The sequence below is a fragment of the Rousettus aegyptiacus genome, unplaced genomic scaffold (assembly GCF_014176215.1).
Source record: "Rousettus aegyptiacus isolate mRouAeg1 unplaced genomic scaffold, mRouAeg1.p scaffold_m13_p_9, whole genome shotgun sequence".
Taxonomy (NCBI): domain Eukaryota; kingdom Metazoa; phylum Chordata; class Mammalia; order Chiroptera; family Pteropodidae; genus Rousettus; species Rousettus aegyptiacus.
Window position 1 is genome coordinate 40,413,474 of NW_023416312.1, and position 25,866 is coordinate 40,439,339.

Sequence of the window (25,866 nt, forward strand, 5' to 3'; positions counted from 1 at the left end):
TAAATTATTATTATATTCTTGGCTTTTTTCCCTGCCATTCTGATTGGGTGACCTTGGCTTCCCCATCTTCTATGTCAGTGGTTCGATCTTCTTTATCCACTCTATTAATTCCCTCTAATATACTCCTCATCTCAGATGTGTTCTTTATTTCTGACTGGTTCTCTTTTATGATCTTCTATGATCTTCATTTTTATGTTATTTTTATCTCTTTGTTAAAGGTCTCACTGAATTCATTTACATTTCCCAAGATCATTGAGCATCTTTATAACCAATGTTTTGAACTCTGCATCTGTTAGATTGCTTGACTCCATTATTCCTGGATCTCTGTCTGTTCTCTCATATGGTTTCTGTTTCCTTGTCTTCCCATTTTAGTTGCCTTTCTGTGTCTATTTATATGTGCTAAGTAAAGCTCCTAAGTCTCCTGGTCTTATTAGCATGGTTTTGTGCAGTAGGTGTTCAGTGGCACAGTCCTGAGAGGGGTTCAGCAGCAGGCCAAGTTTAGCCCCAGCCTGTGCCCCTTTAGGGCCACTTGTTAAGATTCAGCAAGTAATCCACAGATGCTGTGTTTATTGCTGCCTCAAGAGACCACACCAGAAACTGAGACCAGCTGCCACCAGTGTGAGTCTTGGCACTGATCAGCAAGGAGCACCAGACTCACTGAGGACACAACTGGTTGTGGCTTGGGTGGGGCTGTGATTTGGGGGAGGCAGAATTTTAGGGCATTCTCTGGACCGAGTGACCTCTGTTATTCAGTTCGATGATGTCTCTGCTATGGCGACACTGCGTGCACACATTGGGAAGGGGTAGGGCTCAGCAGAGGAACAGTGGATACTGTAGCACTTGTACCTGGGACAGAGCTTTATCTTAGGCCTTCATTCTGACAACTCAGTGTACCCCTGTACCCCCTGTAAGTCCTTGGTGCAACCCCCACCCCTGTGCAGCCCACCTGGCTGTGATGTTCAGAGCTTGCAGTTCTATCACCGGGAAAGTCTGCTCATGGACACGGCTCCTTTAAAAGGCATCTCCAGTTGCTGGCTGCTGCTGCGCTGTCACAGCCTCTGCCCCACTGAGCCATTTGGGACTGGGCAGCCTCGCGTCTTTGCCCCCTCCTACCTTCTACCATTGCAGGTTGATTAATTATTGCTCTTCCTAGTTGTAGTGCTTCTGTTCATCTAGATCCCAGGTGACTTTCCTTGCTGTTTGCTCCTTATTTGTATCACAACTTTTATTTGGTTGCGAGAGGGATGAACAAAGCCTCTATCATCTATGCCATTTTTTCTGCCTTTCTAATTTTTATTTTTCAATTAGAATTGACATTCAATATTATTTTATATTCGTTTCAGGTGTATAGCATAGTGGCTAGCCTTTTATATAATTTGCAAATGATCCCCCTGATTAGTCCAGTACCCATCTGGTGCTATACATGATTATTACAATATTATTGACTGTGTTCCCCATGCTGTATTTCTCATCCCTGTGACTATTTTGTAACTACCAATTTTTGCTTCTTAATCCCTTCATTATTTTCACTCGGCCACCCAAATGTCTCTTTTATCTGGCAATCACCAGTTTGTTCTCTATCTGTGAGTTTGTTTTCATTATGTTCATTTATTTTGTTACTTGAATCGCACACATAAGTGACGTCATATGATTTTTGTCTTTTACTGTTAGACTTCAAAAATTTCAAGCCCCTAACCTATTTTCATGCCTTCCTTGTCTTGAATTCTAACAACTTTAGTAACTAATTTTTCCTTCTTCATATGTGCCTCTGCTCGCTTGACTTATCTAAAATATTATTCACTAATCTATAAGACACCAATGAGACCTTTTTGCCTTATCGGTTATTTACCATTGGGAGTCCTTGAGTCATGTTTTTACAGTATTTGTGCTTAAAACATGAGAGTAGTTGTCTTATTTCTGTCACAGCTTATTAATCAGCCTTGGCAATTGAATCGGATTTATGTATTATATTACTGTTTCATCAGAAAACATAACAGTTTTGGCTATTGGCTAATTCTGGGGAGGGCTTTTTTTTCTTTTTTCTTTTTAGAAAGGCAGTAGTGTACATGGTCAGTTGTAATATTTTATTCAATAAAATAGTTTTAAGGTTGATTAAAAGCCTGCTACTATGTTAAAGCTCCTTTCTATGTGAAAGGTTCTAATTATTCTTTTGTGAATCTCATTATGGTCAGATATCCTTGATATTTTCATGAGAAGCAATTTTCATTTCATTGAAGATGAGCTCATTGGGGGAAAGGAATTAGAGACTCAAATGGAAACTACTAACCACAAAGCTCTCTAGTAAAGCAATTGTGTGTGTGTGTGTGTCTCTGTGTGTGTGTGTGTTCTTTCACACTGGGATTCTCAGTAAATATCTGAAAGGGTTACATGGAAAAATTAATCTGCTATAATTTTAGTTGTACATTTAGGGATTTGGAGTTCATGTTCCCAGCGGTGCTAGTATGTCATTTGTAACACCCATATTGAAAAATTATAATCAAACTCCTTAACTATAATGGAATAGATAATCTATGAGTTGATAGGGCTAATTTCTCACCTCATTTCTATGTCAATGGACAGAATGTCTACCTAAATAAATGATGACTTATTTGTCGGCAAAAAAAAAGTTGGAAACCAGCAGCTGGAAAATCATTACATGGAAAAACAAATGACCATGGACAGTAGAAATTGTTACACTGACAGATAATAGACATGACCCCTACACATTTAAGACATACTTCATGTAAAACTCCAGTTTGTCCTAAGCAAAGCCATATGTTCATAGTGAAAGAAGGAAAGTTAAGCAACATTTGGAAAGTTAGGACTCTTGCTTGTAATCAAGAATGGATATAAGATGTTCCTAAAGATAAACAACTACTGAATAAAAAGGTATGTGATATATTTCAAGAAGATCAATGGGGAAAAGTAAAGAAACTTTAAAAAAGTCACAAAAAAAGCCTTAGTTTACTTCACTATAAAATATATCCTAGGAGAACACATTTTATATACCCTGCATTTTTTAATACTCTACATAATTTTTGAAGTGATTAAACAACATTTGAGATAAAATTGGCTAAAATTTATTTATTTTTATTAAGGTAAAATTGACAAAGAATATTAAATTAGTTTCAGGTATACAACATAATGATTTGATATTTATGTATACTGTAAATTATCACCATGATAAATCTAGTTAAGATTTGTCAACAAACATAGTTACATAATTTTTTTCTTGTGATAACAACTTTTAAGATCTACTCTATCGACAACTTTTAAATATGCAATACAGTATTATTAACTATAGTTTCTATGCTGTACATTATATCCCCATGACTTATTTATTTTATACCTGAAAGTTTGTACCTTTTTACTCTTTTCATGTATTTTGCCCACCCACATCCCCCTATCTCTGGCAACCAGTAATCTGTAATCTGTATCTATGATCTTCTTTTTCCGGATCTACCATATAAGTGATATTATATGGCACTTGTCTTCTCTTTTTCTGTCTGACTTAGTTCACTTAGCATAATACCCTCTAGGTTCACCTATGTTATTGCAAATAATATTTTATTTTTTATGGCTGAGCAGTACTCCATCATATATATTATCACAACTTCTTTATCCAATTATCTGTTGTTGGTCACTTAGGTTCTATATCTTGGTTATTGTAAAGAGTGTCGCAGTAAACAAGGGTGCATAGATCTTTTCGAATTATTATTTTGGTTTTCTTTGAATAAATATCCAGAAGTGGAATTGCTGGGTCATAAGGTAGATCTATTTTTAACTTTCTGTGGAACCTCCAAATTATTTTCCATAGCGGCTGTACAAATTTGCAATTCCATCAACAGTGCACATGGGTTTTCTTTTCTCCAAATCCTCACCAACATTTTTTTTGATTTATTGATGATAGTCATTCTGACAGGTGTAAGATGATATTTCATTGTGATTTTAATTGACATTTCTCTGATGATTAGTGACTTTTCATGTCTATTGGCCATCTGTATGTCCTCCTTGGAGAAATGCTTATTCATGTCTTTTGTCCATTTTTAAATTGGATTGTTTGTTTGTATTTTCTGGTGCTGAGTTGTATGAGTTCTTAATAAATTTTGCATATTAACCCCTTTTTAGCTGTATCATTGGCAAATATCTTCTCCCAATTAGTAAGTTGCCTTTTCATTTTCTTCATGGTTTCCTTTGTTGTGCAAAAACTTTTTAGTTTGATGTAGTTCCATTTTTTAATTTTTTCCCTTGCTTGAGGTGACATATCAGAAAAAATATTACTAAGAACAATGTCCGAGAGTTTACTGCCTATGTTTTCTTCTAGGAGTTTTATGGTTTCAGGTCTAATATTTAAGTCTTTAATCTATTTTGAGTTTATTTTTGTATATGGTGTAAGACAGTGGTCCAGTTTCATTGTTTTGCATGTATTTATACAGTTTTACAATCACCATTTATTGAATAGAACGACTTTACCCTATCGTATATTTTTGCCCCTTTTATCATAGATTAAATGACCATATAGGTGTGGGTTTATTTCTGGGCTCTCTATTCTGTTCCATCAATCTATGTGTCTGTTTATATGAGAGTATTATGCTGTTCTGATTACTATAGACTTATAGTATAGTTTGATATTGGTAGCGTGATACTTTCAATTTTGTTCTTCTTTCTCAAGATCTTTTGTAGGTCCATATAAAGTTTTGAATTGTTCTAGTTCTCTGAAAAATGCCATTGATATTTTGATAGGGATTACATTGAATTTATAGACTGCTTTGAGTAAGTGTGAACATTTTAACGATGTTAACACCTATCCATGAGCATTGTATTTACTTCCATTTATTTGTATTTCTTCAATTTCTTTCTTCAATGTCTTATATTTCCAAGTATAGGTCTTTACCTTCTTGTTTAAATTTATTTCTAGGTACGTTATCATTTTCAGATCAATTATAAATGAGATTGTTTTCATAATTTCTCTCTGATAGTTAATTTTTATTGTATATAAATGCAACTGATTTCTGAATATTAATTTTATATCCTGCTACTTATACTGAATTCATTTATCAATTATAATTTTCTTTTAGTGGAATCTTTGGGGTTCTCTTTATATAGTATCATGTCATCTGCAAATAATAAATGTTTTGCTTCTTCTTTTCCAATTTAGATGTCTTTTATTTTTCATCCTTGTCTGAATGCTGTGACTAGGACTTCCAATACTATGTTGAATAAAAGCGGTGAAAATGGGCATCCTTGTCTTGATCCTGATCTTAAGAAAAACGCTCTAGATTTTCCATGTTGAGCATGATGTTAGCTGTGTGTTTGTTGTATTTGGCCTTTATTACATTAAGGTATCTTACCTCTATTCCTTCTTTGCGGAGAGTTTTTATCATAAATGAGTGCTGGATTTTGTCAAATGTTTTTACTGCATCTACTAATATGATACTATGATTTTTATTTTTGTTTATGTGGTATATCATGTTAATTGATTTGCTAATATTGAACCAATGTTGATTCCCAGGAATAAATCTCACTTGATCATGATGTATGATCTTTTTCAATGTATTGCTGAATTTGATTTGCTAATATTTTGTTGAGAATTTTTCATCTATGTTCATCAGGAATATCAGGCTACAATTTTCTGGTATTGTCTTTGTCTTGTTTGGAATCAGGGAAATGAGCTTGAGACCCTTCTGTCTGCTTGAATTTTTTGAAATAGGTGTTAATTCTTTTTTGAATATTTGGTAAAACTCACCAGTGAAGCCATCTGGTCCAGGACATTTGTTTGTTAGGAGTTTTTTGATTTCTGATTTCATTTCGTTTGTAGTAATTGATCTGTTTAGAATTTCTGTTTCTTCTTAATTCAGAATTGGAAGATTGTATATTTTTTGGAATTTATCAATTTCTTCCAGGTTTTTCAATTCATTGGCATGTATTTGCTTGTAGTATTTTTTTCATAAACCTTTGTATTTTTGTGATGTCAGTTGTCACTTCTTCACTTTCATTTCTGACTTTATTTATTTCAGTCCTCTTTTTTTCTTGACAAGTCTGGTTAAAAGTGTATCCATTTTGTTTATCTTTTCGAAAGATTGAAAAGATCTTCATTGATCTATTATATTACTTTTTAAGACTATTTCATTTATTTCCTCTGATGTTTATTATTTCCTTCCTTCTAACTGTAAGTTTAGTTCATTTATTTGAGATTTTTTTATGTTTCTTGAGGCAGACCTGTATTGCTATGAATGTCCCTCTTAGTACAGCTTTGGCTGTATCCCATAAATTGAGTCGTTGTGTTTTCATTTTCATTTGTCTCAAGGTATCTTTTGATTTCTTCCTTGCTCTCATTGTTACCCCATTCATTGTTCAGTAGCACATTATTTAGCTTCCATGTCTTTGTGTGTTCTTAAGTTTTTTTTTCTTGTAATTGACTTCTAGTCACACATTGTGGTCAGAGAATAAGCTTGATATGATTTCAATCTTCTTAAAATTATCAAGATTTGTTTTGTGGCCTAACATGTGGTCTATCTTGGACAATGTTCCATGTGCACTTGAAAAGAATGTATGTTCTGCTGCTTTGGAGTAAAATACACTAAAATTATTAATTAAATTTATCTGTTCTAGTATGTCATTTATCATCACTGTTTCTTTGTCAATTTTCTGCCTGGAAATCTGTCCACAGGTGTCATAAGGATGTTAAAGTTCCATACTATGACTGTATTACAGTTGATCTGTCCCTCAGTTAATATTTTCTTTATATATTTAGGTCTTCCTATGTTGTGTGAATAACTGTTTCCAAGGGTTATATCCTCTTTGGATTGATCTGTTAATAATTATGTAATGTCCTTTTTCTCTTCTTATAGACTTTGTTACAAAGCCTGTTATGTCCAAGTGTTGCTACCTTGACTTTTTTTTTCATTTCCATTTGCAAGAAATAGCTTTTTCCATCCCTTTACTTTCAATTTGTATGTGTCTTTTGATCAGAAGTGGGTCTATTGTAAATAGCATATGTACTGGTCTTGTTTTCTTATCCATTCAGCTACCTTATGTCTTTTGATTGGAGCATTTCATCCATTTATATATAAAGTGATTATTGATAGGTACATATTTATTGCCATTTTGTTATTGTTTTCATTTTCATTTGTCTCAAGGTATCTTTTGATTTCTGCCTTTTTCTTGCTGCATTTAGAATTCTCTCATTGTCTTTAAACTTTGACATTTTAATTATGATGTATCTAGTGTGGACCTCTTTGGGTTCATCTTGTTTGAGACTCTTTACACTTTCTGGACTTGTGTGTTTATTTCTTTCATGAGGTTAAGGAGGTTTTCTGCTATTATTTTTCCAAATATGTTCCTAATCCCATGCTTTCTCTCTTTTTTTTATGGATCCCTATGATGCAAATGTTGTTACACTTAATGTCATCCCAGAGGTCTCTTAAACTTTCCTCATTTTTTAGAATCCTCTTTCTTTTTGCTGTTCAGATTGGATGTTTTCTGCTATCTTGTCTCAGGTCACATGGAGGCTAGCCACCATCCTCCTCAGCCCTATGGATCCTCAAGATTTGTTTAAGAAATAGTGCAGCTCTGATCTGGGCTGGTTGCCTGATACCAAAGTCCTGTTGGTTGTTGTTGAAAGAACCTTCTACTGAGACGGCAGGGTGTGGCTGGATTCTCAGCCAAGAAAATGCCTCCAGGAATTCATCAGTTGATCGAGGCAGAGTCCTAGTGATCCACCAAGGTGGAGTGAGCAGATTTCACTAAGCAATGCAGATTCAGATTTGACTGTGTGTGGGGAAGGCTCAACATAGGTAAGATGATGCTGTCCTGTAGGCTGCATAGGAAAAGGGCTCAACACAGGGATAATAGGTTCTGTCTCTTCAGCCTGCACCCTGAAGAAGCCACATAACTCAGTTCTTCTATGTATGTCTCTGGTACCTCCTGAGCTGCTGTCTCTTCACCAGAGCCAAGGGTGATTGCTTGCAAGAGAGTGAGTCTGTGTGTGGGCCTTTTAAGAGGTAATCTGGGTCAAAAGCTGCCTTCTGTCTCATTTGCACAGTAAGAATCCATACTGGTCTTTACAGCGAGATTTTATGGGAACACTTCTTCCTGGCACTGGAACCCTGGGCTGGGGAACCTGATTTGGTGATGGGACCCCATGCTTCTCCATGGGAACCACCAGAGCCAAGATATCCCTCCCTATGCAAAACTGCCGCATGTGGGTATGGGGCCAATCCATTTCATGTCTTCGCCCCTGCTACCAGTCTAGTTGTGGCCTCTTCTTTATATCCTTAGTTATAGGAGTTATGTTCAACAAGCATTCAGATGATTATTTTCCACTTTGATTGTTGCATACTTTACTTGTAATTTTAATGCAGTCATGGGAGGAGGTAAATACATTTCCCAACTCTACCATATTGACTGGATTCCTTTTTTTTAATTAAGTTTATTGGGGTAACATTGATTAATATAATCATATAATTTTCAGGTGTACATTATCATTTGACATCTGTATATTCTATTGTGTGTTCACCACCCAAAGTCGTTTCCTTCAGCTACCATATATTTGATCCCCTTTACCCACTTCACCCTCCCGATCCTCCCTATATTGACCCCTTTTACCCTATCTACCTCTCCCATCTTCTCCACTCCACCCCACTAGTAACCACTAGTCTATAGTCCTCTGGTAACCACTAATCTATAGTCCATGTCCATGAGTCTGTTTGTTTGTCTTGCTCATTTCTTACTTTTAGGTTTATATCCCACATATAAGTGATATCATATGATTTTCAACTTTTTCTATCTGGCTTATTTCGCTTAGCATGATTATCTCGAGTTCCATCCACATTATCACCAACGGCAGTATTTCATCTCTTCTTATGGTTGAGTAATATTCTATTGTATATATGTACCACAGCTTCTTTAGCCAATCATGCATCGTAGGGCACTTCAGTTGCTTCCATGGTCCTGGCCAGTGTGAATAATGATGCTATGAACATTGGTGTGCAAATATCTTTTTGGATATGGGTTTTCAAGACTTTGGGGTAAATACCCAGTAAAGGGATTGCCGGATCATATGGTAGATTAATTCTTAGTTTTTTGAGGAACATCCTTACTATTTTGCGTATTGGTCGTACCAATTTGCAGTTCCATCAGCAGTGTATAAGGGTTCCTATTTCTCCACATCTTCTCCAATATTTGTTATTGCTTTTGACCCGACTCTTCGATCTATCTGTATCCTATACAGTTTTCAAGGTTAAGCTCAAGTGTCTGCCATATCCTCCACATGCAGTCATTTATTTACCCATTCATTCAGTTAGTTGGTAAATATTTATTTATTTTTGTCATTGAGTTATATATTTCAGATTTTTACAGCTGGAAGCAATCTACATTGTGTTCTAAATTGTTTTAGCAATTTTTTGTACCTTATTTGTGGCATTCACCATATTTGGACTATGATTTTTATGCTAAATAAATATATTTCCTAAGCATTATAAGGGCAAAAAACATGCTTATTTACCTTTATACACTTCACAATGACGTGAATTTAACTGGTACATACTTTTTGGTTGTTCTCTGATGTCCTTGAGAAACTACAGAACTTCCCTACTTTTCTCATTCCAAATTTACTTCCAGAATATACTAGGAGATCACTGTATCAAACACAGCCATAATCCTTGGTGAATATTTTTCTCATGAGGTCCACATTTATTGGAATAAATAGTTTGTGAATGTTTTGTACTTCACACAAATAACAATTCCAAAACAAATTTCCCGTTTGTCGGGATGATATAACCACATCAAAATGAGCAATTAGAGTGAAGATTTCAAATAGGCCAAAGATACCACTGTGTTAAGTGGATAGTAAGATTTCAAGGATAAAACAATTTTAAAATTTGTGTCTTAACCCATATATCAAGTGTCTATTCTGATAAAGAGAGCACTGCATGTGCCTTTTCTATGCAATTTGGACAATTAGAATATAGTAGTTAGCATATGACCTGAGGAATGCCTTTGCTGAAACAAAGCTATGGGTTCCATTGGCAAAAGGAACTAGCCACCTCTTAATGGCAGTGGAAATTCCTTATTTTTTATTCTTATGAGAAGAGACCCAAGCAAATTTAATCAGAACAATTTGGTCAAAATAAAATTATGTTAAACAGCTGAAAGAATATAGACTAAATAAAGTTGATTCAACTATGATATTTTGATTAAAACTGGAAATCGTTGATAATAAAGCAGCAATGGAGAGGGAACTTCCTTTCCTTATTGTCTAATGTTTAATGAGCAAGCATGGGAGTAAAAGTTAGAAGAGGGCTTGAGTTTAGTACCAGTTATAATTTTCTTGGCAGTAAAATCTTTTTAGACTGAGGCATGATCTCCAAGGGGATAGGACAGCATTGCTTAGGGCATTTCAACATGAATTTTGCAATACTTTTGAACACTAATTATAAAAAGCAATCTCATACTGGTAAGGAGCCTCTAAATGTTTCATAGAGTAGTCTTTCACTCTATGATCACTTCCATGTTTTATGGTTTTGTTACAACACATATCTGAAAGGCAAGCTAGGAAAATAAAGGAGAATTTAGTTTGATAAGCCTTGCATCTTCAGTAAATGAAATGTGGTAAAGTGAAGATAGAAAAAATGTGTCTTGAATATGTTGTGTCAGATGGAGAAAACTGTTTTGGACTTTGTTAATAAACAGTTTTAACAACCAAAACAATGACAGAGCAGAAGGAACAAAGGAAGAAGAATGATTATTTCTTTGATAGGTATTGTTGTTACTCACTGGAACGAGTTCCTTTAAAGGGTAATCCATTTTAAATTCTACTGTTTCTATTGTGTCTCCACAGAAGGTTATTTGGGGCTCAGAGGTTAAGAGTAAGACTAGGAACAATAGTGCCAGTTTGTCTTCAACAGCACCCTGCCCATACCTTTTCTGATTAAAAGAGTGCTGAAGAGGGCTTCAGAAATTATTTCATTAACCTTATCCCCTTTTGATGGATGGAAACATTTGAATCTAGGGAGGAAAAGTGATTTATCCAAGGTCATAGTATATAATTTCTAGACAAAAGACTAGAACTAGGTGTTTCAGTTACTAAGCTTACGTTCTTTTCACCGCATTATGGTGTTTATGGTATGCCACCTTTCCTTTCAGAGTCTATCCAATCCTTATGTCCTTAGCACTCAGGCTCCCCTTCCAAGTGGAACCCAATGAGAAACTCAGACCTTTCTCCTGCCCATTGTTTTATTTTACTCATACATCCTAGTGTTTCTTCATCACTGCCAGAGCTCTTCTCCCTGATAGGGAATATATAATAAAGCTACGTTCATTTGTTTGTGGTAATTTGTATGTTACCTCTCAAGGGTAGACTTACTGTAACAATATTCTTAACCTAAGAGAGAGACTGTCATGGTAGAAATGTCAATCAACAAAGCATGTTCTGGGGAGATAGTTTGAGTTAGGATGTTCTTTCTAGGGTTTTCCAAATTATACCATGCATATGAGTACATAATTGGCCTAATGAGTTGTCCTTTGTTAAGATATATTAGTTTCTTCACTTTCAAGGTATTAAAATGACCTGCTACTAACTGTACTGGCAGTTATTTTATATTAAAGTTTACTGTGGTTTCATAATTAAGACCTGAGTCCTTAATAATAAATTCCCTCTTTAAAGGAAATTTTAGTGATTTACCAGTACATTGAATCTGGATAAGACATAAATCAGACCTATTATGAATTTCTGAAAAAAAGAAAATTTTACTAAAGGAACACTTTGTAGTTTTATTTCAGTTTTTATTTCTGCTTTGAATCATAAATTGGCCATGTTTCACTGGAGAGAAATTTAAGTCACCAAAAAGATGTTTCCAGCCTTTATACAAAAAGGGCTGTCTTTTGGGTACTTTTTCTTATTGTAAATATTCTTGTAAGACAAATTTCTTGGCTTATTTTGCAATAAGTGTCCTTGATCCATTAGATGATCATAAACATTTTGAAATACAGTAGTCTTATAATCCCCTCTAACATTAGAATTGTTTAATTCTTAAAATTTTATTTTATTAGTTTCAAGTATATAGTACATATAGAATTATTTAAATTTTTGAGCTGCCAAGACAGCCTGACAAAAACTGTGACATGCACATATGTATCTAAAAGTGACTGCTGTCTTTATTTCTTTACTTTTATAAAACTTGCAGGCGAGGAGATCCTCCTGCCCATCCCCAACTGAGAGCATATTCTGGTTAATGGTAAGAGATTTTTAATGACTCTCTCCTAGAATGGGACTCTCTATGGTCAAACAGTGTATGTCAGAGTTTTGAAAGACATTTTTCTTCATAGTATGTTGTATTTGAAGAATGAAAGTCAATAAACCAAAGGCTCTGGTATGAAAAGAGACACCAAGATCACAAATAATTACCTGAAAGAAACAGGATATAAAAGTCAAAAGTGTAATTAAAATCACTGTGGATAGTTTTAGTGGGCTGAGTTCATTTAAAGTCAAACCCAGAATATTCCAGAGGTATCACAAAAGCACATTTTCTCTCATCTCAAACTTATAGGAAAACAAGTGTCTTACATTTAAGTTTTAGCGAACATAGTTTGCACAATGGTTTTTTACAATGTGAGAGTGAGGTTACAAGTTAAAATCAGCAAATACTTAGCTAACAGGCTGAAGTTATTTGAATATGCAGAGTATTTTTTTTTATTGAGCTATATTTGACATACAATTTTCAAGTTTCAGGTGTACGACATGATTCAGTATTTGTATACATTGCAAAATTATCACCACAATAAGTATAGTTACCGTTTATTATGGTACATAGTTACAATTTTTTTTCTTTTTTCTTGTGATGAGGACCTTTACAATTTACTCTCAGAAATTTTTTCAGATATGCAATATAGTACCATTAACTATAGTCACTATGCTGTATATTACATCCCCATGACTTTTTTGGTTTATAAGTGAAAGTCTGTAACTTTTGACTCATTTCATCCATTTTACCAACCTCCACCCATGTCCTCTCTGGTAGCCATGAGCTTGATTTTCTTGTCTTGTTTTGTCATTTTAGATTCTGCATATATGGTATTTATCTTTCTCTATTTGACTTATTTCGCTTAGTATAATACCATCAAGGTCCATTGATGTTGTTGCAAATGACAAGATTTAAATTTTTTATGGCTGAATAGTATTCCATGGTGTGTTCTGGTATATTCCATGTTATATTATGTTTTATATATTATATTATTATATAGAAATAATATAAAATATTATTAATATAATATATAATATAATCTATATAATCTATATGAATATATTATATATTCATATACATATATGTAGAGAGAGAGAAAGAGGGAAAGAGACACGGGTTATTTCCATATCTTGGCTACTGTAAATAATGTTGCAATGAACATAGGGGTGCATATATCTTTTTGAATTAATGTTCTCAGTTTCTTTGAACACATATATAGCAGTGGAGTTGCTGGGTCATATGATAGTTCTATTTTTGATTTTTTTGAGGAACCCCTATGCTGTTTTCCATAGTGGTTGCATTAATTTACATTCCCACCAACAGTATATGAGAGTTCCCTTTTCCCCATATCCTCGGCAACATTTACTATTTTTTGCCTTTTCAATAATAGTCATTCTAACAGGTGCATGAGGTGATATCGCACTGTTTTTGATTTGCATTTCTCTGATGATTAATTATGTTGAGATTCTTTTCATGTACCCATTGGCCATCTGTATGTCTTATTTAGAAAAAAATGTCTATTTAGAACTTCTGTTAATTTTTTAATCAGATTGTTTTATCTTTTTCTTTTTTGTATGCTATTGAGTTACATGAGTTCTTTATATATTTTGAATATACATATAATGTCTTGATTTCTCACCTGAAGGGATCTTCAATTAGGTTATTATTATTTGGGAATATAGTTTTATTTGGAAGAAATGTCTTTGCTCGGTTACGTCTTTAAGGGACTTTTCAGCAAGAATCATTTAGCACCTGGGTAAGCAAAAGAAAATTTTTATTTTATACAAAACTAGATTATTTTGGTTTTGTTTAAACTTATAAAACTGCAAATATTGCTACTTTCATGCATACTTACAGTCATACTTTTACTCTTTTAATTACAGACTTAAAAATGCCCAGAAGACCAATAAACCATTTCATAATGAAGAAATAGAGTCAGGGGTATGAGATATTTTCACATACTGGACGAAGGCTGAATGAGTTACTTCTACTCTTTTCCCTTGTGAGGGGCAATTATTACTTATGCAAATATGTATAAATTTACCACAGCTTCATGGGTAGAAATAAAAGTGTCTCTGGAAACCCTGGTGATGTGATCCAAAAGGCTGGAGGAGGGCTTTATGGGTTGTGAATTGATAGGCCTGAATCCTCGGCATTCTATGATGAACAAACACCCTCTGAACACTGCACTTTCCAACTGCTGTAAAGTCAGAGGCTGATGTACTTCTAAACTGATAAGGGAAGCAGCTGCCCTCTAGAGGAGGACTGAAATGATATTAGCCAGGATTTCTGTTCACAGCAGGCTGTACTTTGGGACATTCAGAAAATTGATAACTTCCAAATGTTTTTTTTGTGTTCCCCACAGTAAAGAGTCTTTGAGCCAAACCTAGAGCTATACACAAAAGAACATTATTAAATACATATTTCCTCTCATTGTGCCTCAGTCTCCTCCTCCACACAAGCTGAATTGGCTAAGATTAGTTGAAAGAAATACCTTAAAAACAATGGGGAAACTGGAATAAAGATCACCACAGTAAAGTAACTCATGGTAAAAAGCAGCAGTCATGTAAGTCTCATTAACACCACATTTGCTGGAAAACTGATAGCTATCCAGATAAAAGGGTTCAGAGATTTGGTCACAGGAGCAATGGTTACCTAAACTTTCTTGTATGTGAAACACTGAGGAATGACCTTGTTGGATCAATCAAATTTTTCTTTCTCATGACCTCCATTCCCTTCTTTCTTACTCATTTTTTTTCGGCTAGCAATTACATCCTGTCTTTTCCCTTTCTTCTTGTTCTGAACCCCATTTAATGACACTCTTACAAAAATTTTCCATTCTTTGACTCTACTTTCCATCTCATAGCTTTGGCAATTCCTGCCCAGTCCTGGCTCAGTTCAATGGTCAAATTTGCCTGTTTTCGTTTCCAGATTGCTGAAGACACATCTGGGAAAAATTGCATATCCATGCTCACTGGCTTCAATACAAATATGTGCTTTCCAACTTTAGCTGGACCCTCAACTCTCATTCTTAATCTTTTTCCTATCTGTATTTGGCTCCTTCCATTTTCTACTGCAGCTGTTCCAAAACTTCATTTCTCTTCTCAAGCCCTTACTTCTGACCTCCTCACTTTGAGCAGATGCCCTACATATCTATTTCACTAAAAATGAGACCAGGTGAACAATTATCATCTTCCTCATCCAATATCCCTGTAATCATTCAACTTTTTCCTTTTTTTCTTCCATAACACTGAACTTCATTTTAACTCTTCTTATCTTTCCTCACAGCTTGAAAATGTGTTCCAGTCACAATTGTTTTACACAGATACGAAGACTTTTATTTCTCGTCTTTATTGCTCAAGCTACATCAGTCTCATTCCTTTTATAACCACACTTCTTGAAGGCATAGTTAATATGCAATGTCTCCAATTCTTCACCTTTGATTTACTCCTCAACCTACATGTATTCATTCAGATGTTAGCCACTAGAGTTCTACTAAGCTTGTCACAAGAGTTAACAAAAATTAGTAGTTCCCCTGCATCTTTCTCCTACATTTCCCAATTTCCAGAGGCAATTACCTTCAATTTTTCTTGTTGTTAAATTAGTGATCACTCAACCACCTGCTTTCTAGCTTCTCAAATTGTCTTGTTCTCTTTATATTTGTGAGTTTGTTACTCTTTAAAAAATCCATACTGTTGTATTAATGAAGTTTCACAAGAGAACAAAATTAAATATTTAGGTTCAATCGGTGATATTTGTTTGGAACTATCATATTCTTTCTATGTCTTTTATTATTATGTTGTCCCCTTAAGAGTATTCCTTCTTGCACCTTTCTCAGATTTTTGTTTCCATTTCTTTATTCTTGCTTTCCCTGGGAGATTATATTTAATCCCTTGGCTTCAACTACATCTTTATGAATATAAATCAATAATCTATATCTACAGCTCTGGAATTTTTTTCTGAGCCCCAGTCTGTCTATCTATATACACCAGACTTCTCAGCCTAGGTGTCCTATAGGCATGTCAAACACAAGCTGTTCAAAAACAAACTCATTCTTTTTCTCCAAACTGGAACTTCCTTCTACCTTTTTTTTTTCCAGCTAATGGTATCACTCAGTCACCTAAACTAGAATACTTAGAGTAGTACACATCTATCTCCCTAACAAGGAATCTATGCTATATGAAAAGCAGAGATAATGTGTCATTCATTTTGGGGTCCCTTAATCATTAACTTAGTTCCTTAAATGATAAGAGTAGGCACTCATATAAAAGTTTGTGAAATTGATGAGAACTTCATTTTCCTCGCTGAATATAGTGTAAAGCTAAAATTACTGTATAAACAAAGAAACACAATGTGCTTAGCTCATGTATAATTAAATTGTATATTTTACAAAATTCTTACTTGACAGAAGACCAAGTTATGCATTATTTATTTATGATTAAAAGCATCTCACTTGTTGTGAAAACAGTTGAGTTCTTATATGGAAATCAAAGCCTTTGTGTAACTTTTGTCTCACTGTACATATCTCTGTAAGTAAAATTCTTGTTTGAAGATTAAAATCTCCTTGTGTCATAATAAGGACCTTTAAAGGTTCTTCAAAAAGCCCCAGAAAGTATTACTTTATAAAATCTAGTAAGTATTAGCTATCACAAATGCTTCTTATACGGCTTTCTATTACCTCTCTAAGAAGACATTCCATTTTTATATTTTGATAAATGTAAAATAACAACAATAACAATAACCTGTGGGAATTTAGAAAAGTGGACTTAATCCCTAAGAAAAGTAAAATGTTCTCTTTTTCACTTTTTCTTCTCTTTATAACAAAACAGAAACAAATAATGTTATGAGGGGAATATATGCTTATGAATTTTTTTTACAGGTCAATCCTTCTAGATCAGCCTATTAATTTCATTCATACACAATCATTTTTTTAAATTGTGGTAAGAACACTTCAGATGAGAGCTACCCTCTTAACACAGTTTTAAGTGTATAATACAATGGCATTAAGTATAAGCACAGTGTTATGCGGAAGATTTCTAGAACTTTTTTATTTTGCATAAATGAAACTTTATATCCATTGAAAAGCAACCCCTCATTCTTTCCAACCCCAGCCTTCGGCAACCACTATTCTACTCTTTGGTTCTATGAGTTCGAATATTTTAGATACTTCATATAAGTGGAATAGTAAATTGTGAAAATAACTTAATTTTCATCAACGAATGAATGGATAAAGAAAATGTGGTATATATATACAATGAAGTATTATTCAGCCTTAGAAAGGAAGGAAATCGTGCCATATAAGACAACATGGATTATCCTTGAGGAAATTATACACATATAATTTGCATCAAGATTTTTCTCAAGTGAGAACTTCAGCAACTCCTATTTCAAATTCAGATTCCAATAATGTAAATTAAATTTTTGACATTTTACAGACTCTGTGCTATATACTTCACATACATTTTCTCATTTAACCCTTGCAGCAGCCCCTGGACTTGGAGACTAGGAATATGTAGGCTGTCTTTTAGGAAACAGGACACTGAATGTTTAAGAAATTAACAGACTTGCCTAGAGCTAATCACAGAGCTAATGAGTAGTAGACCTAGGATTTGAACCCAAGTTACTTAACTCTAAAATCAATATTTTTCCCATTATACATCAGAGACATCTTATTGAACATGTACCTTTTTGAGGTATATCTTTCTATTGTACAGGTGTACCACTTTAGCCAATATCTTTAACTTAGTGTATATTATAGCGGAATTAGTTCTATTGAGTTGAGTACAAATATGTTTGGTAGCAGTGCCATGGAACATGAAAAATACAGGATTTTTCTTTATCAGTGTGATTCATAACAACTAGGGCCACACTTATGCAGAGGCAAAATAATTAGAGTAGTAAATGCTGAGATTTACTGAGTAAAAATTGTTAGAACTGGAAAGAATCTAGATAACCCATTCAATTTTTCAGAGGGGAAAAATCTATGCTCTTGGAAGCCAAGTGGCTTGTACAAAGCCACAGTCAACTAGCTGTTATCTTGCTTTAAGAAGAAAAAATTACTCGCCGAGCTTGCAGATATATCTGAAAAACCCACCATTATTAGAGTTTCCAACTTTTGGATTTAGTTGTTTTGTGTTAACATACTGATCTTCTTAAAGAGATAACTAACTCAAGCTGTCGTAGGTTCCCAGCCTCTCCTTATGTACATTCAGATCCATGGAGCCATTTGAGGGCTGAGTATTGTGGTGAGCAGGAGACAGGAAATGGAAATTTTTAGTTCATAGGGGGAAAAGGTATGTCCAAGGCCCTCACGATTGGGGAATAGAGTCACGGTAGGGGATCTTGGATCACTGTGGAACAGTGTGAAGCCATAGGGCACTTGGGAAGGTGCAAAGAAGGAGCAGATATTATAAAAAGAGAGACATAGAAAACAGTATTGCATGGTCAATGAATACGAATTAAGCCAACCTCACAATTTTGGCTCCAGTCGGCAGTGGTCTTTTAATGGCTTTATTTGAGATTACTTACTACTAATATGGTAAAACTGAGATTTAGAAAATTCTTTTGTGCACTCAAGGGTTTATATTTTTATTTATAAATGGATCATAATCCCTGTTCGTTATTTGACCCTATGATGCCTAAAACCATTATCAGATCATTACTTCTTCTCATTCCTCTATACATGCATATAGATGGCCCTCAGAGCCAATCAGCCCTGATGTCAATTGTGTTCCCACCAACAACCCAGAAGATAGCTGTCGACTGATTTAATTAATTTTATGGATGTCTGATGCTGGCTTTCATTTGATAATAATTCTAATTTGTTCCAATAGAAAGTGATTAAGTTGGTCTGGTAAAATATATCTTTGATTAGTAACTATGTTTCTGATTGCTTATGGTCCAATTTTAATTCAGGCTTGACAGATTGCCTGTCATGATTTCTAGACTTTATTAATCAGAAGATAACTGTCAGGAGTCATCTTGCTTTATTTTGATGGGGATAATACTTTCCGCTTTTCATTTTTCAATATTTGGGTGTCTTGTGAATTTATAAACCTCCTTGTCTATGAGTTCTCAGTACATTAACTCTTTATGACCCCAACTATATAGGCCATTGGCTTTTTTATAAACTTGGCATGTCTGATTTTTTTCTCTCCTCTGAGTTCTTGGAGAAAGAATTCATCCACTCTGTGACAGCTTTGGTAGGTAGGCTTGCACTCAAACTGTCTCTGTTCTTTATTTAGAGTCAGCTCCATGGATTTTAAATTTCTTTGTGTGCTTATTATGTGCAGAGCAGCAGGGCCCTGCATAAGGCTAATCTAAATGTAAGAGTAGTAACCAGAGTAAGTAAAATATAGAGTCTGGTCTCAATAAAATTACAGCCCAGTGAAGGAAAATGTCATGTACGTGGATAAGTTGATACAGAGCAGAATGTAATGAGTACCATTAGAGGAATTCAGAAACGGTGCTGTGGGACTAGAGCATAGCGAGAAATTTTATCTATTTAGGACATCAGAGAAGTTTTTATGGCGGCAGTAAGAATGAAAGCTGAACCTTAAAGGATGTCTGGAATCCAAAAGTAAAAATGATTTCTATAAAGAAGCTGTTGTTTGGCAGAGGGAATATTATTGAGCATACGTATGAAAGTGAGAAAGTGAAAGACACTGTCTGGAAATAGTGAATACATAAGTGGGATGTTAGCACGGAAGCCTTTAAGTGACAAAATAGAAAAGTTTGAATATTTTATTGAAGGCAATAGGGAGCCGCTAAAGAATTTTGAGCACTAGAATGACATGTCCTTAATGTTCTTCAGGAAGATCACTCTGGCAACAGTGCAAGGGATGAACTCGAGTAAGATAGTAAATGTGAGGATGGAGAGAAGTAGATGTTTGCAAAAGATATTTGGGAAAACTTATTGATTGGACATAGGGAATTGAAGAGAGCCTGGGTAACCAAGAAAGTAATTCTGCTAATAATCAAGCTAAGAAATTCAGAAGGATACCTGTAAAGTAGTTCACTTTTGAGACACAGGGTTCTCAGATGTAGATGGAAAATACCTTTAAAAATTTACTTAGTTGATATCTCTCCTTCCCTCTATTTTACAGATTGAAAAATTAAGTACAGACATATGATAGATGCCATCTTCCCAAGGCTATTAGATAGTAGAAGGAGGATGGAAAGTGAACTATTCTGAGGACAAATCCAGTGTTCTTTCCTTGCTACCATATTGTGTCAGTATTTACATAAGAATGAGATTGGGACGTGTGTGTGTGTGTGTGTGTGTGTGTGTGTGTGTGTGTGACAGAGAGAGAGAGAGAGAGAGAGAGAGAGAGAGAGAGAGAAAGAGAAAGCACTGATACTGGCAAATACCATTGACTGAGAGATTGATAGAAATTAGATACCTTAGTATTCATGTAGTCTAAATATTTTATTTTATAGATGGGAATTCTGAGGCCCAGAGAGGGTAAATCATTTGTCCGAGGCCACATAACTACACATAATGTAGATTATGGTTTCTGTTTATTTAAGAAAATAAGATCAGCACACTTGAAGCTGAAAACACAATAGCACAGGATATTATGAATATATCCCCAAGGAGAAAATGTCTAATGAGCCATTTTGCAGGCATGCCTATGTCTTACAATGCCAGAGTGGAGTCTGGCCTGCTGGGTTAACAGGAGTAACCCAGTGGAAGTCATCATTGCCCCTTGTGAGAAGCGGTACTAAGGTATTACTGTGTTGTAACTACCAGTAAATAGTTAATTACAGGAGAGAAACCTCTATACTGTTTTTCATGATGGCTATAGCAATTTAAATTCCCACCAACAGTGTGTATACAAAAGTTCCCTTTTCTCCACATTCTCATCAACATTTATTACCTCTTATATTTTTTATAATAGCTATTTTAGCAGGTGTGAGGTGATATCTCACTTTGTTTTTGATTTGCATTTCCCTGAATATTAGTGATGTAAAATAAAGCTAACTGCATGGTGTCGGATGTTTGTTGTTTTGCAAACTCATCAGGAACTTCCTGGCTGTAATTTGAAACTGGTGCCTAAGAAGAGAGCAGGGAGAGACTGAAGAAAGAGGCAGATCACTCCAGATTATTAGGTATTAGGTTTAATAAGAAAGGACATTTACTTAATGAGTCTTGCCTTGGGTGGCAGAAGATGAGTAGATTTCCTCACCCACCTGCCAAATCTTAAAAGTTTATATAGAGGCCTTAACTGGATTTGGTTACATATAAAAGAGGCTTTAGTCATATATACCATCCATTTAGTCTCAACACCAAATTTTTATCTCGAGGCTGTATCCTTGGGGGAGATTCTGGGAGCCAGGAAGGCTAAAGGCACATACATTCCAATGACGGGAGGAGAAGGAATCCTCAAATTGCCCAGTCCAGCTTCTGAGTCAAGTATTTTAATGACCTCCCCAACAATGTGTTAGTTAAGTTTATTGTAGTAATCATTTCACAATGTATATGTATATTAACTCATCACATTGTACACATTAAAAAAGGTTCACATTGTACAACTTAAATATATGTGATCTTTACTTCTCAATCATTCTTCAATAAGCTGGAAAAAATTAGAGGAGAAATACATTGATTATTTTCAAAGGCAAGAGCCTCCACATTTAACAAAAAAAGCTATATTAGAAAGCTTCTAGATTTCCAGCCAAGATAGCATAGAAGGTACACACTGTCCTTGTCTCATCTCACAGCCACATCAAAATTACAAATAAACTTCAGAACAACCATCATTGGGAGTTGCCTTAAGTCTAGTTGAACATAAGTCCTACAACTGGAACATAAAGAAGAGGCCACCTCAAGACTGATAAAGTAATACATACATACATGCATGCATACATACATACATACATACATACATACATACATACATAAAAGTTCAGGCAGACTAAAAAATTTATGGCTGTCTATGAGCTAAATATACAACCACAAAAGTTTTTAGTGATCAATAAGATAATTTAATTTTGCCTCTACAAAGCTGCATTGTCTTTTTAGCTAAAATAAAAAAATCTGTAATTGATTAAAAGATTCTGATTATTAACACTAAAAAGAGGTGGCAAAAAAATACAAGAAGATAAGAATGAATACCACAGCTGAGTAACTTCAGATATAAGAAGTCCCTTCATTAAATCAGTTGTTTTTAAATTCATAATTGAATTTAAATAAGGAGTGACCTACAGGCAGCTGTTTCTAATATTGAGTCCCTATTGCACGTGAAGGATACATTTATTCCTGCAGCTACCTCCCTACCCTTGGATGTTATCAACTGAATATATTTTGAATCTACCTAATGTATTTGAGGTAGCTTTAGTTTATTTTTCATTCAATAAAATAAATGGCTTTGTAATTAAAAAAAAAAAAGATTCCGATTATTGATAGAGACCTGGACTCTTAAGAGAAAAAGGAACCCTCATACACTGCTGATGGGACTGCAAATTGGTACAGCCACTACGGAATACAGTATGGAGGTTCCTCAAAAACTAAGAATTGATCTAACATATGATCCAGCAATCCCTCCACTGGGTATTTACCCCAAAGACTTGAAAACCCATATCCGAAAAGATATTTGCACACCGATGTTCAAAGCAGCATTATTCATAGTGGCCAGGGCATGGAAACAACTGAAGTTTTCTATGATAGATGATTGACTAAAGAGGTTGTGGTACATATATACAATGGAATATTACTCAGACATAAGAAGAGACGAAATACTGCCATTTGGACCAACATGGTTGGACCTCGAGATAATCATGCTAAGTGAAATAAGCCAGACAAAAAAGTTGAAGATCACACGATATCACTTATTTCTGGGCTATAAACTTAAAAGTAACAAATAAACAAGACAAAGAAACAGAGACTCAGGGACATGGACTATAGACTAGTGGTTACCAGAGGATAGGAGCTGGGGGAGGAGGGGTGAGGTAGGCGAGGTAAAGGGGGTCAAATATAAGGGGATAGGAGGAGGGCAAAGTGGGTAAAGGGGATCAAATATATGGTAGCTGAAGGAAAATAGGCTTTTGGTGGTCACCACAATAAAATATACAGATGTCAAATTATAACGTATACCTGAAAATTATAAAATTGTATTAACCAATGTTACCACAATAAACTTAATTATAAAAAAGTGAGCCTACTGTGGGAGTGCCCTTGATATTTGTCTTCACTCAGTGCATTTTTGACAAATATAAGGAATTGAGTGAAACATCTTTAGGGTATCGAGGTTTAATTGTGCTTTTTTGAAATGACACATTTCCTACAACTTTAAACATCTATGCATTTATATTTGTGTTGGTCATACTTATGAAATAGATGATAAGAACTTGCAGAGATTAAAAAAGAAAGCAACAGTTAATATTTGTCTGTGAGGATAGAGTAATAATTTTTAAATGCAGCATAAATAAATACTAATTAATACTACATTAGTTGCATTAAGTGGTTAAATATTGAATTTATGCATGTTAAGATAAATATCTGGGATGATTCAGACACAGAAAAAGTAGCAAAGTTATGTACTTATCTCTTATTGTTTATAATCTGTATCCTGCAAAGTCAAGCAATAGTTTTTAATGAAATAAATTATTACAATCAGATATTATTGTTGTGATTCTAGTATTCCAGTTTTATTGGCCCCATCATAATACATGTTAAAGTAACAAAAAAATTATATTTTTGAAGCTATCTGCAAAGTTATATTACATAGCTAGTAGAGAATAAAATAATATTTATTTAGGAAAAAAGAAAAAGGAAAAAGAAATCTCCTGCTCCTTGAGTAAAAGGAAGAATAAAGTTTTCTCCCATTTGATAACTTTCTTAAAAATGAGAACATCATATAAAGATGGAACAAACGCCTACGAAGTATTTTACACAAAAAGGAAATTTTTTTCTTTTGTTCCTTTATAATTTTGCATTTTATATTGCTACCCGAATTCTGCTTTACTTGTTAACTTCCTCACTTGTCTTTCACCTCCTTCCTCCACCAACCCTTAATAAATCTTCACCTAAGTCCTTGTAGTTGAACTACAACTACAATTATGCTTTAAGTAAACACAGGCAGGGGGAAAAAGCACAAAGTAGGCATTCGAATTCGTAGCTATTTTTCTAAGTGCAAACTCCCCTGGTTTGTGTATTCTACACATCAGGCACTCTGTTTGGTTTACATTTCTTTCTAACTAAATAGGGAAAAGACTCATACGTGAGTGGAACAGATAGAAAATGATTTAGTCCCCAGTAGAGAAGAACTAAAGATGTTAATGAATTAATAATGCAGTTGTAGAGGTTGAGAGTGAAATCTCTGTAACAGATGAAGGTAAAAAAAAATGGCAGAAAGCACAATGTGGAAGCTGTCCGAAAGATCAACAATGATACAACACTCTCAAAGTCTACTATCCCTCAAATATACAGAAAGTTAAAATTTGAAATTAAGTTAAAATTTAATAGAACATGAAAGCTACAAATAATTTCTGTTCGATATTAGTTTATTCTTTAAAATGATTGAATTGCATGGGCCAATAATATGAAAATACATAGAACTTATGTGCAAATTATCAGGATATTTTAAAAGATCAAATAAATAAATAATTATTGTTTCAACCACGTGTAAAACTTATGCTAAATGTTTGAATGATACAAATATAATTAATAAAATAGGAAATCCTGTCTTAGAGCCTTACAAATTAATGGAAGGGATGTATAGAAAGGACCAATGAACGAAATCTCAATAGTAACATTTTAAAGGTCTGTTTGAGAAAGCACCAGAATATATGGCAAGTCAGTGAATATAAAATACAATTAAAAAGGAGAGATGTCAGTTTAGCAGTTTCATGAATGCATACTAGGATAATCAGCAAAGTTTTTGTGGCAGAGACGAAATTAGAATTGGTTATTTAAATAAAAAGCACCTTAGGACATGTGGGAAACATGGTGGAGTGAGAGATGTCTGTACCTCTCTCCCCTTGAAACAACAATAAGCTGAACATCTAAAACTAAAAAATAAAAACCTCCCAAACTGCACACCAGCACGTCTGAGCATGGGATATGTGCATAAGAGCTACCACAGGTCAGAACCCCCAGGTGTTGGGTGGCGGACTGGGAGAAATAAAAAGAAGCTGCTTTTCATAGCTGCCAGAGCTCCTTGTAGGAGGAGGGGGAGGGGAGAAGGAGCAGCAAGTTCCTTGAACGGCCCTGCCTGGGAAATCTGTGAGCTCCCCGCAGCCAGCGGCAGGGCCTAGTCATCAGGGCAGAAGGCAGAGAAATGAGATGGGACAGCAGAGAAACAATAGTTGATTTTTACTGACCTCGGTTGCAAAGCTGAGACTGAGCCGCAGCCCCTAACACCCAACTCTGAGGGTCTCTCCCTTCATACCCTCTGAGACTGATCACCGCCGAGCCATAGGGGATCTGAGAAAATGCTACCGAAACTGTTGCTAATACGGACAGGGACTGAAACTGAGGGGAGCAAATGTGATTAAATATATATTTTTTAAAAAAAGGCATTTTTAAATTTTTATATAAAGCAGGGATCCACGAGGCTTAGATGCCACCTACTGGAAACCAAAAGAAAAGCGCCTTCTTTGCGGCAGGCTAAAGACAGATCTT

At 34.8% G+C, this 25,866-nt stretch overlaps 1 protein-coding gene across 2 annotated transcripts in view; it reads left to right on the forward strand.

Annotated features, from left to right (window-relative positions):
* Positions 1-25,866, forward strand: part of LPAR4 (lysophosphatidic acid receptor 4) — a 430,666-nt gene that overhangs the window by 367,462 nt on the left and 37,338 nt on the right. For both annotated transcript variants that reach the window (XM_036226969.1, XM_036226970.1), the window contains one exon: positions 12,186-12,236. The gene's annotated coding sequence lies outside the window, so the exon portion shown is untranslated. The remainder of the gene's footprint in view (positions 1-12,185; positions 12,237-25,866) is intronic.